Source organism: Macaca mulatta, chromosome 5 (assembly GCF_049350105.2).
Source record: "Macaca mulatta isolate MMU2019108-1 chromosome 5, T2T-MMU8v2.0, whole genome shotgun sequence".
NCBI lineage: Eukaryota > Metazoa > Chordata > Mammalia > Primates > Cercopithecidae > Macaca > Macaca mulatta.
Window position 1 is genome coordinate 39,431,545 of NC_133410.1, and position 17,919 is coordinate 39,449,463.

The following is a 17,919-nucleotide window of genomic DNA, read 5'->3' on the forward strand; positions in this document are numbered from 1 at the left end:
TTACTGTATTCCAAGCACTAGTCAGCTTTTTTTTTCTTTTCTTTTCTTTTTTTTTTTAATAAACCTCTTCCAAGTTAGATATTATACCTGTTTTGCAGATGGGCAGATCAGGGTCTCATCTTTAGTAATAAGTGGAGCCAGGATTTGCATCTTGTTTTGTCTGAATCCAAATTTGTATTTCTCCAAAATTTCAGATTGCCTTTTAGTGTAAGCTTCAACCTGTTCCCTACAGAACAGCGAGGAGATCTGTTATTTTGAAAAGATGGCAAGTTAACACTCGGTCTGCCCTGCCTCACAACTGAAATGTTTGCAGCACCCGCTGTGAGCAGATGTGCTGGGTTGCAGTTACCCTGTGATGTTTGTGCTCAAACTGAAGATCCCTATCAATGCAATGAGTAAGACACAAGTTTGAGAAGAAGCAGTGATGACCTTCTTCTTCACTCCTCCCGCTGATGAATTTCTACATCACTGTGCGTGTCCTGTGCTTTGCAGTCATTCCCTAGGAGCGCGGGCACTTGACCCAAAGATACTGCTCTTACTAACACTACATTTTAAACTCCTCCTCTGGACTCACTCCCAGGGCCTGCAGCACAATCTTTAAAAACTTTGTCAATGATGGCAAAATCTTTTTCCTTTTAGAGTGGATTTGATTTTAGGAGACAGCCATTCGGAGCTACATCCAGTGAATAAGGTGGGTTAAAAAGCCAGGTACTATTTTGAGTCAAAAACAAGTTGTGAACAGAATGCAGAGATACTGGTTTTGTTTTGTAGTTTATTAAGCTGTCTCTCAAGGATATTGTAAAAAGGGTCTAAATGCACTTTGACTAATGTCTGCGATGTTGCAAAAGTGCATCAACTATCGAGGGACTGCTTTGAAGGGAAACGGTCATTTGACTACATTTGCTCTGCTCTGACAGGCTTTTTTAAAAAAAGGTGTATCATAACTTTAGAGCCACAGCTTGAATTATCACTTCGGATGCTATCATCTTCCACAACAAGACCCTGTCTTCTTATGAATTATGGCTCTGCAATAAAAAGAACCAGGATGTGAATGTTTGCTAGATCAACACAGTTATCCAGGGCAAACAAACCAGAATAAACATGGCAGTTGAGAATCCTGAGAACAAAATATTCACTGAAACAAAAAGCAATATGTTATGATACATTAACATATTTAAAGAGAAAATAAATGATGAGAATAACAGCAGGGGAAATGGTGTTTTTATGGTTATGGCAATAAGAGGGAAGCTAGAAGATGTTTCAAATGCTATTATCTGGTTAGGCAGGGTGGTTTTTTTTTTTGTTGTTTGTTTTTTTTTTACAATGAATTAAAATGCATAAAGAGGAAATCACCCATGAGATTTCTAGCCTGTGGCATTTTGAAGCTATTTCAATATTCTGAATTTAGAAAGTATTTTATATCAATGTATTTTTACACTAAAAGTTACATCAGAATTAAGATCATTCTCTTAACATTTTATAGTTCTCATCATGAAATCTCTCAATCAGAAAGAAAGGATATTTTGTTTTAATACAGTTGTTCATCATCCAGTGGGGAACTGGGTGAGAATAATTGCAATATGACTAATGGCCTGGGTTTGAAATTCAGAGCCTTCAGACAAGGTTTTAGTACATATTACCTATCTTCACAACTCACTGAAATATTTTATTAGGTGGCATAAATGAGGGTCTGTGTAAACATTAAAAGCTACCCACTGAATCTAAATCATTTCAGTTAATATGCTAATAGCAAGGGGGAGGCAAAGGCATCTCACTAACCCAGCGTTGAAATTATTTAGTAGATGAATCATGTCTCAAGGTTTCTAAGATTTACTATTCATACAATTACAATTGTCATTAAGAGTTTTCGCTGGTGTAAGTGGCATAACAGCTTTGCAATGAGCAAACATAGTGCTTATGCATGAGTTCAGGGTACACAGGTAGTTGTCATATTATTTTAAAAACCTCAGTAAAAGAGGTCTTTGTTCACAGGAGACTATTAAAGTAAAAGTAAGCTGTTCTTTTGCCATGTCAGAGAACATTTCTGATGCAGGTGGTTTTGAGAAAGTAAGTCTTTGCTTTTTCACCTTGACCTGACTGGGACCGTTTGCACAGAGAATCCTGGAGGGGGCATGTTTAGGGCCAAGAAAATGGGCCTTGGGCCTCGGGGCTCTGGCTGCTCCTCCTTGCCCGCGCTGGTTCAGTTCTCTCTGTGGGGCGGCAGCGGGAGTGACCGGCCAGGACAGATGAATGGGGTGAATCTTGGTTCTGGTTTTCGTAGGCCATAGGGTCTTATGCAAATCATTTAACCAGTTGAAGTCTCTGTTTCCTTGGCTGTTAAAATAGGGTTTAAAGTGTTTACTGTAAAGGGCAGCTGTGAGGCTGTGAGATGGGAGAATCAATCTACTGGTCAGAAAGCGGTTGTTGAATGACTGTTCGGTGCCTGGGATTTCTGAGTGAGCAAGGCTGGACCCCGAGCCCTGGGACGTCTGAAGTGAACACCACAGGGCCGTTTGGTGAGTGCTCCAGCCGTGTTAACACAACGTGCTGTGGAGCCCCTGGGAGGGCACCTCACTGGGCTTGCAGGGGAGGTGGGTGGTGGCTGCAGATGGCTTCCTGGAAGATGGCTCAGAGGGGGCCTCTGAGTCCCAGTTAGGGACTGCGGACCCATGGTTTCCTTCCTCCTGCCACTCTGAAGTCCCCAGGATTTCCCCCTACCCCTCCCAAGGACGGACCACACAGCATCAGAAGGGACACGCTGTGGGGCTCGGGTGCGTGTGTGTCTGTGAATGTGTGCATGTATTTTCAGCATTTGCTTCCTCCTCTCACCACTACCCCTGTCGGTTAAAAGTCTGTTAAAAGAATGAGAATGAGAGAGAGAGAGAGAGAGGAGAGGAGAGGAGGGGCGGGGTGGGGGAGGAGGGGAGTGGGGAGAGAGAGAGACACCAAAAAGACGTTTTCAAGAAAGGAAGAAAATTAGATGGCGACCCCCTGTCCCCTCTGTCTAAGAAAATCCTCTCTGAGATTAAACTGTGTGAAGATTAGAGGTGTGTAAGTCAGGAGTAGGAGGAAGCCCAGTGCTGGACTGTACTAGATCATCTAAAACTGGCAATTCCAGGCACAGAAAGCCAGTTCTTCGGATGCAGAAGGATGGTCAGCCATGGGGTGAAAGGGACAGGGGTCTCGCAGCCAGGCACGACAGTGCCCTTCCTAGTCCCTTCCAGGATGGGATGGGAGTGCTTGTGCCTGAGGACACCCAGTCCATCCCGACTCTGGAGTACGTCTCCACTTTCGTGCAGAAAATGGTACAAGGCCTGAGGCCTGGAGCTCGTGATAAATCATGCTGGTGGCGTTTCTAGCTTTGTTTCCCAAAGGGCAGAGCCTCACCTCCCTTTCTACTTAGGAGATGGAGGGGGTCTGTCCGTACAGGAAGCTGTCCTTGTGTGACTCCTCTGCTTTCTGAAGGGGAGACAGTGTCCCCCTTAAAGGACACTGGATCTCTTGTTGGAGGGGCAACCAGTTTTGAACTCTTTGCCTCTTTAAATCTTTTAGAAACTTGAATGAGACAAACTTTTTATCCTGAATTTTCTGAAGCATATCTGAAATCATTTTTCTTTATTATTAGTAGTAGTATTATTATTTAGGCTGAAGTCTCACTCTGTTGCCCAGGCTGGAGTGCAGTGGTGTGATCTCAGCTCACTGCAACCTCTGCCTACCGGGTTCAAGCAATTTTCCTGCCTCAGCCTCTTGAGTAGCTGGGATTACAGGAATGCACCACCATGCCCGGCTAATTTTTGTATTTTTAGGAGAGGTGGGGTTTCACCATGTTGACCAGGCTGGTCTCGAAATCCTGACCTCAAGCGATCTGCCCTCCTCGGCCTCCCAAAGTTTTGGGATTATAGGCGTGAGCCACCGCACTCTGCCTATTATTATTATTATTATTTTAGAGACTGGGTCTCGCTATATTGCTCAGGCTGGTCTTGGACTCCTGGCTCAAACAATTCGCCTGCCTCGGCCTCCCAAAGTGTGGAGATTATAGGCATGAGCCACTGTGCCCGGCCCATGAAGTCATTTTTCATCTCTGGATAAAACTGGAACATCAAAGCAGTGTTGTGGCATGGCACACTCTGTTAATCTCCTGCTGCATTCTCCCCGCCGCACGCCCTGGAGTTGCTTTTAGTGAACTCTTTGGTGAGATGCAATCAGCATACATGGAGGAAAAGTGTAAGGAACCACCTCACAGACTTGTGGCTGGCTGCGTGGAGTCTAAACATGGTGTTTCACTTCAGCCATGTTGTCTCTCTCTGGGAATCCAGGGGGCAGAGTTCCTCTTTAATCTCAGCACTGGGGAGCCAGGGAGGCCTCATGGTTCTGAGCTCTTTGTTTATGTTTCTTCCGTGGGCAAAGAGTTTTCTGGGTGGTGGTAGTTCCTGCTTCATACCCGTTGCTGAAGAGCGTAGAGCCACATGGCATACATTCTCTGTAATTAACCTTACCCCGGTTTTAGTGTCACTTTTGTCTTCACTTCTCTTGGCCTCGTTTTCATATTTCTTGTTTTTAATTGTTTCATTTTGCTAAGGTGTAAGTATTTTTGCAAGATGCTCTAAATCCTTTGATGAACAAAACCAGAAGTAAATAAAGTGTCCACAAGCTTATGTTCTGCTCAGCGGATAACATCACCATGGTGATCTGGCTTTCCACAGAGGATTTTCCCTTTCTTTCCTTTCTTTCTTCCCTTCCCTCCCTTCCCTTCCCTTCTTCTGTCTCGTTCTCTCTCTCTCTCTCTTTTTGAGACAGAGTCTTGCTGTGTCCCCAGGCTGGAGTGTGGTGGTGGATCGCAGCTCACCGCAACCTCAACCTCATGGGTTCAAGCAATCCTGCCTTGGACTCCTGAGTAGCTGGGACTACGGGTGTGGTTGCTCAGCTAATGTTTACATTTTTGTAGAGATGGGATCTCACTATGTTGCCCAGGCTGGTCTCGAACTCCTAGGTTAAAGCAGTGCTCCCCCCTTGGCCTCCCAAAGTGCTGGCATTATAGGTGTGAGCCACCACCACCACACCTGGCCTCCCACAGAGGATTTTCTAGAAGGTAATGTGCTCTTCGGAAGGCTCAAGGATCTCAGCTGGCAGATTGAGTTCTTACTATGCATCAACAAATTGACACTTGGGTTCATATGAAAGTCTTGTGAACTTGGTAATTGTGTGTCTATTGATAAGAATGCTCTCCTCGTACCATTGATTCCCTCTACAACTGTGCTGCAAGCACAGTCATCTGCTTTCACTTCTTTGAACATGCCAACTTCTTTCCTACCTCAGGGCCTTTGCATGTACTGTTCGCCTCTGCTTGGAATGTTCTTTCCTCCTTCTCATCCATTAGAGTGGCAGCAGCACTTTAGAATAATCAGAGGGGTTTAAAATAATATTGACGTCCGGTCCCCACCCAGCCCAATTAAACTCAAATCTTTGAGTGTGGGGCCGATGCACTGATAAAATAAAATAAAAGACATGGAGTTGATTTTATCCTTATGGCCGGCAGGTGTTTTGACCAAGCTATCACTGTGAGCGGTAGCATCAACAGTTACTCAGGGATTCGGGGCACAGGGGGGTGTGACCACATCACGAAAGTTCCATTTGTTGGGTTAGGCGTTTAGCCATAACCTAAGTAGTTGCAGATGGTCTCTACACCTGGATTGCCCATTAGGACAAAACAAGTAAACTTGTGTTTTTAGGCAAATAATGAAACTCTGAGGAGTCTGAAAAAGCAACTCATCGCCAGGTACCTCCCAGCCCAGGTGCCCATCCACACAGGGGTGAACGCACGGCGGGGGCTGCTTGAACTCTTACTAAGCCTGTTCTTTGCAAAATATTATTTGATAGTTTTTAATGCAGCAAAGCAAGGCAGACAACCCACCTCCTGTTTTCCCCGAGCTGATGTGAGGGAAGTTCTAAGGTGCTGTTTCCTAAGCTCAGATTAACCAAGACGGATCAGTGGCATGGACTTTTTTTTTGGTAATTTTACTTCCATGAGGAATCATTTGGACTCTTCGGTCTTCCATTCTTCAGTTTTACGTAGGGCTTTGCTGGAGGAAAATGGGGCGAAGCGGGAGAGAAATACAGTCTCGGAGTGGGGTGGGAGATAAATTCAACGCAAACCCAGCGGTGCAGCAAAGGCCTTATTCTGCCTCTGATCTGGGGAAGTTTCATATTCTAATGGAGAGAAACGCACGTGCACACACACCCCCCTAAACCCACACAAATGAAACCCCCTCTGCGGAGAAGCCGGCTACAGGAAACTGACTTAGGCACAGGAACTTGCTAATCTCTGTTGTCACATTCGGATTGCTCCTGCTGCCTCACGCACACTAAACCCAGCCATCTTGGGGTGGACCCCCTGCCAGCCCAACTCTTGTATTTTCAGTTCTTCTAGTGTGAACCAGTTAATGTTCTCGGGAGCGAGGGAGAGGTTAATCCTAGGCGGAAATCAACCACAGTGAAAAGGCTTGGGCCGCTTTTGTTTTCACATCCTTTTGCTGAACAAATTTGATTTCCGGAGTCAGTCATTTTATTGTCAAGAAATTCCTTCGGCGTTCTGCAACAGGTAAGGATTTTGCTTCTTTGAAAGTATTTCTTTGGTGTCAAAAGAAATTTTTCTAATTTTGTTTAGCTTTTACTCTAGGCCAAACGTTGTAACGACTCTGATCTACCTGCTGTAAGGTGTAGAACCAATTCATAGTGGGACGGACGGGGGGTGTTGCTTTGATATTCAGTGCCCCTCACCACAGTCCTAACAAGATTTTTGAAACATTAAAAGTTACAGTCGTTGGCTTTTTGATTTTCCAGATATTCTAGAGAATGCATATGCTTGTAACTGACTGTGGCTGGGCTCAACTGTATGGGTAGTTTAAATACTACCCAAGGTTTGATGAAGTAAATCTAAAGACTAAGTTGTGCAAATCTGAACTTTAAAGTTGTCTAGTTCAGAAATGAAACAGAACCGAAATTCTAAATGATGTAGATTTCAATCTGGAACTTCTAGCTTGTGTTTTTCACCTCTTGCCAATGCTAATGTCCATTTCCCAAAAGTGCTCTGTGATGTATAACATGTAGTTTTTAATTAAATTTAATTTTTCTTCTGAGGTGGTTTGATTTGGAGATATGCTATGAGGTACCAGTCAGTAGCCTGAGTTGTAACTAAACAAAGTTTGGGAAATCACCGGTTTTAGGTGCTTTACTAAATGAAAGTTGCCATTGAAGTATTCAAGCAGGCAACAAGTAGTTGGTGATCCCTTACTGGTTCTAAGCTGGTGCTGTGGAGGATATAAGAAAAATATTTTAAAAATCTCTACTTCGAAGGGCCGTATAATCTAGTAGTCGTGATAAGAAGTAAAATTTAGGAAGCAGTGCAAGATGAGAATTCAGTGATGAGTGGGGAGCACAGGCTTGAAGAGTTCTGTGAATTCTGTGGAGGTGGTCTGGGGGCAAACTGGAGTCGTCGGGAAGATCTGGGCTTTGGAAGGATGCGAAGTGTTGGTAGAAGAAGAAGGGGAAGGTGATTTCAGACTAGGAGGACCTTGTGGGCAAAGGCACAAAGGCGAGGCTGACGTGGAGATGATAAGGCCAGTTGAAGAGACACTGGAGAAGAGAAGATAGTTTGTTTTACACATTGCAGGAAATCAGATTAGACGGTTAGGGTGTGGACACAAAAGGGAGGACCTTGCAGGCACTGGGGAGAAGTGACCCCATTCAATAGTCACTGGTCTCCCTCTGCCCTGGGCTGCGCCTCCTCGGCTCTCACGGCACTAGCAGAATTCCACGTGAGAGGAAGCTTGTCGAGTGTGGCCTCTTCCCACTGGGGCTGCTTTCTGCATCCGTACACCTGACTGTGGGCCTCCATTTGCCCTCTACTGTCTTCCCTTGGGACATCATTTACGCAGAGAAAGGTTCGTGTGGCTCGGGGTACAGGTAAGACCTCCACCTCTGGTTTCTACATTTTAAGGAGGCCTTTCAATTATCCGGGAATTAAAGTGGTCTTCCTCTTGGGAGGACGAGTTGGTTGATGAATGATAAGCAAGTCTCTGTTCCTCAAAAGCCAGTCCCCAAATTCCATGAAATACGTGTTACTTTCTTTGCATGTCTAAATGAGATGGCACGGGTATGCTTCTGTTCTTTTTCTGGACGTTGTTTAGAGAGTCAGTAGATCGTAATAATTCAGACACTATTTTTCTGGACCATAAAATATCTGAACCCATTTAATAACAAACATACAGCATGGTGAATAAGAACCCAACTTTTGAACCGGATCGCTTTGCATTGAATCCCCATTCCATCATTTCTGGGCTGTGGGAACCTCAGACAAGTTACTTCACTTCTTCAGTGCTCAGAGTTTTTAAAAAAATTCACAAAATAACTCAAATAACACTAATAATAACTGAAAATACCTACCTCAGAGAGTTGTTGCAGAGATCAAATGAGATAAAACATGTAAAGCATGTAGCCTAGTGCCTAATTAAAAAAAAATCTCTCAATAGATACAACTCTTATGATTCTTCTTAAGGACTTGGCTATTGACATAAATGAAGGTGTTATGAGCCCTGGCTTAAGAGCAAGAAGCCTGCAAATCCCAACGTTCTCCTAATCCCAACATTCCTTTCCAGGGAAAGTGGGGGGTGACAGGTGGAGACTGGGAATTAACATTTTTTGAGCACCAAATATGGACAAGGCACAGGGTTGGATGTTTTTCTAGTGGGAATACATATGAAGAAAGGAAAACAAGCTTGGAAACTGCTATTTTAAGCCTTTCTGTAACAGTTTCTCTAGCTTATGAGAGAGGTCCTCTGAGTAGCTGCTGCATTACTTGTGGGCCTCCTTGTTTGATGTTGCTCTCTGAATGCTTGGGTGGAATTCTAGAGGTGATTTTCATTAGAGGCAGAGAGCGCGACCTTTCTTCCTTGCCCAGTTTAAATTAAATTATTCTATCTTACAATGTGTTAATTTTGGTGCTAACAAAGCACAACTACAATTCCATTTCTACTTACGAGTGGGGATCGTTGTGGCATTAAGTGCTTATTTGGGTTCAGGATGCTTGGATCTAGGTGAAAGCCAAGATTAAAAAGCATCCTGCTTCCCCATTCCACTCTCTAGGTTATAAATATTTTTTGGATTAAAAGCCTCCTATAAAAAATGGAAATCCACCTGGTGTGTTAATTGTGCAGGGGATTCCTAATTATGTGCGCAGATGACTTGAGTCAAACGGTGGTAGTGTTCCTTCTAGAGTCCCACTGGTGTCCTAAGGGAGGAGACTCTGGAGCTTTGTGTATGAAAAGGGATGGGCACAAGTCAGGATGGGGTGCACAGGTGGAGGCTGGGAGGCAGCATGACAGAGTGGGGGGCTGGGGTGGGCAGTGAGAGCAAGGAGGGTGTCAGAGATGGAAAGGATGACCCAGGGGGGTGGTAGGGTGCCTGAAACTTAGGGCTCCTCCGTGGCTCTGTAGCCGTTTCACTCTAGCAACTGCTTGAATGCCCTGAACAACCTTTTGACGACTTGCACAAGAAGTTCTCATGCTGTTGCCGGGATGTGGACAGTTGTTCAGCGATAATGATCATGTGCCTGCTGTTTCAGTGTGGAATAGTGGTTTCTAAAGCTGGCTGGACAGCAAAACCACTTGGGGAGCTTTTAAGAAACTGAAATTCCATGTCTCATATCCCAACCCTCACATGAGATCCGGGAATCTGTGTGATTAAAAAATGCAAGCCCTAAAACAACTTGGAAAGTGGTCATTTTACAGGTGGGGATTTAGGAACCAGGAATCCAGAACTGTCCTACCAGGGACCCAGAAACTGTAAGTTGAATAGTGCTGAAATGAGGCAAATTGATCTATTCTCTATTGTGATTAATATTTTTACACAGAAAGTATTTTCCTTTGTTTTGAATTTATTCCTTGAGATGAGTTACTGGGAGTGGGGTGACTGGGTCAAAGGTGTGAGGATGTTTAGCTCAGTCCTACCTACCTTTTGACATGCAAACATAGGGCGCCACTAATTTAAAAACCAAAGTGTTGTATACATCTAGAAGCTACATATTATTCCGGGGCAGTCCAAAGAGGGGAAGCTGCTTTCAAGCAAGAAAGTGCCAAATCACATTCTTTTCTGGTAAAATAGAATGCTAATGAATTGCTTTTGGAAGAAATTTCCAGAGCATTGCTAAATGTTCAAGTGTTTCTCAGAGCATAAGTTGAACCTTTCTTATCTCTGCACTCAGTTTCTCATAAAACAGAAGTCACAGTGACCTCTTCCTCATTTCGTAGAAAAGAAAACCAAGGAAGAGAGTGGTTAAGAAACAGAAGATACGGGTCTCATCACATTTGCCTGAGAACTACATATAGTCATCCATTCAGTGCCTCGTTAAGTAAACAAATGATCGAATCGTTTGTATACATGATCTCACGGAAAAAACACCGTAAAATGAATGCTTGAGGGTGGGTAGACGGAATTATTCAACCCAGACAGGCATTAGATGTTCACTCTATCCCCCTTTTTTTTGCATTAGATTTTGTTCATTATTTGTATCATCTGTGGACCTAAAAGCATGCTCATTGTTTGTCACACAGATGGGAACAGGGTGAAATTTCAATGATTTCAATTAAAAAAAAAAAAAAGATGTGCTCTTGCAAAATATCAAGGGAGATGTTTACAGTGGTGTTCTAGAACAGGCTCGCTTACAAGTGCTGATTGTCATATTTTCAGAAATTTTCCAAGCCACTGAAGTTACTGACTTCTCTTTATCTGTATTATGGAAATGCTGTATTATAATGTGCTATCTGAGCATCTCTTTTCAATTTTGCATTCAGCGATGTCATGTTGGTGGCTTGAAATTGGCTATGGTAAAAGTATTTACACTGTGAAAATCAGCAAACACAGTAAATCAGGCTCCCTACCTTTTTTTTTTTCGGGGCGCGGGGGGTCAAGCATGTTGTTAAACATTTACTAGCATACTACTGAGGAACTGTGTAAAATACAAATATGGCGATTTGACAATATGTACCAAGAGCCATTAAAGTGTTCATACACTTTGATCCATTCATTCCACCCCTGCAAATTTATTCTGAATAAATAATTCAAAGAAGAAAGAAATAAAATGCATGAACATATTCATCGTATTATCACGTATAGCAGCAAAATCTGAAAATAACCTAAACACTAAGCAATAGGGGCTCTGGCAACATTAACTCCAGGAGATTTTTTTTTTTTTTTTAAAGACAGGGTCTTGTTTTGTCACGCAGGCTGGAGTGCAGTGGTGTAATCACAGCTGACTGCAGCCTTGACCTCCTGTGCTCATTTGATCCTCCTGCCTTAGCCTCCCAAGTAGCTGGGACCACAGGTGTGTGCCACCACACTTGGCTAACCTTTTATTTTTTGTAGAGACGGGGTCTCACTTTGTTGCCCAGGCTGGTCTCCATCTCCTGGGATCAAGTGATCCTCCTGCCTCAGCCTCCCAAAGTGCTAGGATTACAGGCACGTCACTGAGCACAGCCCGTGGGTTGTTTTAAAGTCATTAAAAATCATAGTTATGACAGTTATGAAAATATATTTGATATGATATTAGGTTAGAAAAGCAGAATTAAAATTTTTAATTACGTTCTGATTTTGTTATGAATAAGAATTAAATGTGAGCTGTAAAAAAAATGACAGCATTTGGTATGTTAGAATGGTGAAACAGGAGAACTTGTTTTTATTTCGTTTATTGTGGTCGTGGTGTGTGCATTTAAGAAATTTGGAGAACCCCTGTTAATAGTGATCTTGAGTAGTTGTAATATTTAGGAGGAAGGCTATGAGTTTTGTGAACCATATGGGGCTTACCTTTAACCAATCGATGTTACTGTGAATCCCTGGGCAGGGTATTGTAAAGGGAGTTTGGAGCTGGGCAGTGTGAGCTGTGGATGCTAAAGGGGTTTCTTTAGAGCAGCTTAAGGAGGAGGAAGAAGTAAGTAACTGTGTCCTGAGGACTTGCTAAAGTAGACTGCAAGGCCTGAGAAATAGCCCAGAGAAAAGCTACCATCAAAGGCCAGAGAGACGGGGAAAGAAGGTTTCTTAGGAAGAGACCATGAGATGCTGATCTCAGAGGTAAACAAGATGCATAAGAAAATAGCTCCATTTTGACCCGAAAAAAATAGGGGCTGAAACCAGAGAGGAAATGATTTTGGTAAAGCAACGGTTCTCAAGTTTTATTTATTTATTTATTATTTATTTATTATTTTTTGAGACGGAGTCTCACTCTGTCGCCCAGGCTGGAGCGCAGTGGCGCGATCTCGGCTCACTGTAAGCTCCGCCTCCCGGGTTCACGCCATTCTCCTGCCTCAGCCTCCCGAGTAGCTGGGACTACAGGCGCCCGCCACCTCGCCCGGCTAGTTTTTTGTATTTTTAGTAGAGACGGAGTTTCACCGTGTTAGCCAGGATGGTCTTGATCTCCTGATCTCGTGATCCGCCCGCCTTGGCCTCCCAAAGTGCTGGGATTACAGACAGGCGTGAGCCCCCGCGCCTGGCCGGTTCGTTTTAGTGTGTTTGAGAATCACCTGAATGAGTGGGGGAAGAGTTAATTTAGCATCCAGGTTCCATCTCCATGCATTTTGATGCGGTTGGTCTGGACGTTGGCAGGAACATGCATTTTTAACAAATCCTCGCACCCTGTGAAGACTGCGATGTGAATTACCTGAAAATTACACTTTGAGAAACACTAGTGGAATAAAGGTAACAGTTTGGTTTTGTCCAGGGAAGGTATATCTGTGAGTGTGTGAGAGTGTGTGTGTGTGTGTGTATTGTGGGTGGTTACTTAAAGGCTCAGAATTGAAGGACTTATAAAAGGGGAATGAAAACAGAGAAAGCCCAGAGGGACAAGTTATTTGTTATAGAAACAAACAGCACAAAACAGGAAGCTGTACATATGATATTCCTTAAAGGAATATAGTTTGTGGCACAAAATTCTCTTCCATAGTTAAACAGTTTTGTCCGGCATCTGAACAAATTAAAAGTAGCCATGGCCAAGGGAACTACGAGCACAGAGAAAGAAGGTCATGGGGAGAGTCTGGGGCCCATAAACAGTCTCTTTCCGGCCATAGAGAGGTGGTTGTTAAACCCGTAGTAGAATATGGGAGAGCTATGGACAGAAAACACTCTGGACCTTACTGTATGATAACATTATGTTAAAGAAGAAAAGAAAGTATATTTTTTGATGAAATGTAGTATTTTATATACAGAACTGAGCACTCAAAATAGTCATAACAATTAGACTTATGCCATAACAACCTTATATCACAAAATAAACATATGAAAGTGCATGACATCGCAGTAGCCACGGTTCTGAGATTATCTGCTTCACCTGGCTTTGGAAATTTAGTGATTGTAATAGCTTTCAAATAGCCTTCAATGTCTTGTGCTCTTCTTACGGTGGAGACGATTCTTTTACTTTACTCACATTCCCCATCATCAGGGCCTCTAATCTCTCGAGACATGGTGTGGTAAATCGAGGATAAGTTAACGACCCATCTTAACACTGGAGGCGCAACTCACAGGGTCTGTTGGATGTGCAAGGGTCTAACACTTGAAATCAGACCTCTTTCTACAAGCACGCGCTGACTATTCTATTCCCCACCTAACAGGGTTTTTAATGGACTGATTGGCTTATGCTTTGGAGCAATGTTTCCTAATCACTATTTTTGGTCACGGATTCGTTTGACGATGTAATGAGAGCCAAAGGCTTTCTCATACAGGGACATGAACATTTGCCGCAGAGGCTTAGGGGATATAAGGACCCTCTAAAACCCATTCACGGACTCTCAGGGATCCAGAGGCCTCATGTGAGGAGCTCCAGCCTCAGCAGAGGGATTATTGCAGAGGAAGTTCTGGTTATTACTGACATCAGATTAATCTCCTAAAGACTGAAATGCTGCTTCTCCAACTGATGGCTGAAATGAGGGTAAGATGGCAGATACATGTGTAGATTTATAGCATCAGATCCTTAAAATGAGTAGCATGCGGGGCTAGAGTTGGTTCCCTTCAGATAACATGATTAATGCTCTAAATGGTTAGTTCTGAATTCTCTCAAGTGAAGCCAGGGTGGGTTCCCATTTGGGAAAGCAGCCTCTCAAGATGCCACTTCAATGTCTTACTTATCAGCTCATGATGCCTTGGGTGGCACAAGAAATGCAGGCAGCGCCAGGTGAAGTGGCTCACGCCTGTAATCCCAGCACTTTGAGAGGCCAAGGCAGGCAGATCACCTGAGATCAGGAGTTCAAAATCAGCCTGGCCAACATGGCGAAGCCCCGTCTCTACTAAAAATACAAAATTAGCTGGGCGTGGTGGCACATGCGCCTGTAATCCTAGCTACTCCGGAGACTGAGGCAGGAGAATCGCTTGAACCCAGGAGACAGAGGTTGCAGTGAGCCGAGATGGTGTCACTGCACTGCAGTCTGGGCAACAAAGCGAGACTCAGTTTACAAGAAAAAGAAAAAGAAATGCAGGCAGGTTGTAAGCACTGGTTTGGCCAACTCTAGAGTGTAGTGAGTAGTGTGGGGTCACCTGATGCCCCTCAGCAACGTACTGGATACCAGCCTGGCTGCTTTTAGGGTGAAAGGCATTGGCATTAGCCGGTGGGTAACATGCTCGCTTCTGAGTGTAAGATGTAGTTGTCCTATCTGAAGCTGAGCATCTGGTTGGGCTTTGATAACTTTGAAGATAGTTCGTTTCCTTTTGATCACAGAAGCCCAGTTGGTCATCTTCCATTAGTGAGTATCTGACCTGCAATTTGGGGAACTGAGTGTTTTCAGCTGAAAGCTTTGTTCATTTCCTGTGCTCCCAGACTGTAGTATCAGGCACGGTATGGAGACTTACCCCAAACCCGTCTGTTTAAATTAGCCAACCCTGCTGGAAGTGGTAAGATGAGGCCACATTCTCATGTCACAGCCATACAGTGGATTGACACAGGATGAGAAAGAGAAACGCACTCCCATCTCCATCCCTCCAGAGAAAAAGAATGTGAAATTGACTAAATACATTGTGAGTCAAGGTTCTCTTGATGTGAGATAGCATAAAAATTGGAAATCTGTCTTTGAGATAGAGAGGGAAAATCTATAACAGATATGTAATCAGTGTGCCTTAACTTCTATAACCATTTTAATTATTGCACATCCATGACTAGGTTTCCTGCAAGTTTCGATATCTATTTTAATAATAATATTGCATCATACAATCACAGCCCTCAAAACACAAATATTCCATGTACACCAAAGTTTGGTAGCAAAGTCTCTCCTCCTCTTACCTCCTGGAGATTATTTCCCCTGCCAGGTCATTATGTCTAGCAACCTAGCTGCCCATGCAGAGAATGGACTGGCACACATCTCTTCCTTGGCTCTTTTCCTTTCTTTCAGGCAGGACCCCTACTTTTCATTTGTCTTCCCTCCAGGTCCAGCTGTCACCTTCTTGAGAGCCTCTAAACATACAACCCTTACTATGAACCTTTTTCTCCCTTTTTTGCATTTTTTTTTTCTCAGTTGCCACAAAAAATTCTCCTGGTCTTTGTTCCAGTTTTGAGCTGAAAATGATCCCAACTGTGGTTGAGAAGCATAAGAATGCCTGTAATTATTCCTTCTAACAAGGAAAAGGAAACTCAATGTATTTAGAGTCAAATTTAAATGATGTAAAATCAACTACAAAAACCTTTAAGGGGCCTAAAAATCCCCTTTGGTATACTTTTTCTTGATAAAACCTGATTTTCCTCAAGTTCTACTATTTGGGCAGTAACTTGCTGAAATTTATATCAATAATAGTCTTTCTCTGTCTTCTTCACGTGATAAGGAAGTAGGAGAGAGGGTTGGAGGCACATACAGGAAATAGGAGGGGAAAAGCCAGAAAAACCCTTACTTATTGACAATACCACAATTTCCTATATGTGCCAAAACAATATTGTCATATATTCCTAAACACAGAATATCTGGCAATATCAGAGAAATATCTATAATAATATCTACTTTAAAAATATAATAGCAATGGATATTTCTTATAGCAAATAAGGCATATGCTTTTTAGGTTAAATATACTTGTATACATCTTATTTGTGAGTCTTTAAGTGTTTATGTATTAAAATTGCCATCAGGCCGGGCACGGTGGCTCATGCCTGTAATCCCAGCACTTTGGGACGCTGAGGCGGGTGGATCATGAGGTCAGGAGTTCAAGACCAGCCTGGCCAAGATGGTAAAACCCCATCTCCACTAACAATACAAAAATTAGCCAGGCGTGGTGGCAGGCACCTGTAATCCCAGCTACTTGGGAGACTGAGGCAGGGAATTGCTTGAACCTGGGAGGCGGAGGTTGCAGTGAGCAGAGATTGCGCCACTGCACTCTAGCCCAGACAACAGAGTGAGACTCCGTCTCAAAAAAAAAAAAAAAAGTTATCATCCCAGTGTTTTCCCTCCAAGATGTGCAAAATCTACAGAAAGAAGCTTAAACATTGACATTGCTTCCTAATGTGATAGAAATACAGCTAATAACTTAAAGGATCATTTGAATTAACAAAAGGCAACTATGAGTATTTTATCTGAATCCTATAGTTATCTTTTCTTTTTTCATCCTCTACATTTCAGGAAAAGCAATTGAGATGTAGATTGTGGCAGTGTTTCTATTACATTCTAGAGCTATGAAAACACATGGATAGTTTTCAGGATGCAGCAGGAGGGGTCTATGTAAAACTTGGGTCCAGAGTTCAAACCCCAAACTAATAGTTTGGATTTCCCCAAGTACTACCCACTTAATATGTCACCAGGAAAGACCCATCACACACATAAATGGAAGGAAAAATTAAAGTTTCTCCTCCAGCAGGGGCTAGATGCTTGTGGCTTCTGTTTAAAACCTAGATGGTGGCCGGGCACTGTGGCTCACGCCTGTAATCCCAGCACTGTGGGAGGTCGAGGCGAGTGGATTACCTGAGGTCAGGAGTTCGAGACCAGCCTGGCCAACATGGTAAAACCTGGTCTCTACTAAAAATACAAAAATTAGCTGGGCATGGTTGCTCACGCCTGTAATCCCAGCTACCTGGGAGACTGAGGCACAGAATTGCTTGAACCCAGGAGGCAGAGGTTGCAATGAGCTGAGATCATGCCACTGCACTCCAGCTTGGGCAACAGAGTGAGACTTGGTCTCAAAAAATATTAAAAACAAAAACAAAAACTAGATGGTACAATTGTGTTTTTTTAATAAAATCACCAGTGTTTTCAGCCTGTGTTTCTATCTACATTTTTTTGGACCTGTGACCAACCAACCTTATAAAGTTATATTATCCTCCAGCTTCCTCTGATTTACTTGTCCTTTCTTTGGAGGACTGAAATGATCATACTCTGTTTATTTCTCTACACTCACTCGGGCTATTTGGAATTTAAACGTTAGTGCTCCTTCCTTTATAAATTTTGTCGTGATTGGTTTTATTTCTCAACAGGTACATAGCTCATTATTTTATCCATTAATTATAGTTACTTTTTGTTTCCTTTGCCAATTTTGGGAGTGCTTAACAACTCTTAAGAACTGTTTCATTAACAAACTAGTAACCAATGTAAAATGCAGAATAAATAACAAGTTCAGTTGCCTTTATAGTCTTTAAGGTTTGCTTAGAAACTTTTAAATTATAATCAAGTTTTTTCTTTTCCTACAAAATATTGGCCAACGAACAATTTATGAACAATATCATCAGCCAGTCAGGAAAACGAGCCAAATAATCCCTTCTTCTCTCCACTTAATATGCTCTGTTCTAAATTATTATTTGGAATTGTTTTAGGAGACTTTAGAAAGGCCTCTTTTCGGAAAAATTGTGAGTTGTTAGGCAACAACATGAATGATCAGCTTTAAATTGTTCATGGTCTTTTACCACATTTAAGAATT

General features: G+C 42.9%; 1 protein-coding gene across 11 annotated transcripts in view; it reads left to right on the forward strand.

Moving 5' to 3' along the window:
- The first annotated feature begins 393 nt into the window (after positions 1-393).
- RHOH (ras homolog family member H) overlaps positions 394-17,919 on the forward strand; it is a 137,814-nt gene continuing 120,288 nt past the window's right edge. For 2 of the 11 annotated variants that reach the window (XR_013417151.1, XM_015138165.3), the window contains exon 1: positions 6,273-6,598. The gene's annotated coding sequence lies outside the window, so the exon portion shown is untranslated. 11 annotated transcript variants of the gene reach the window in all.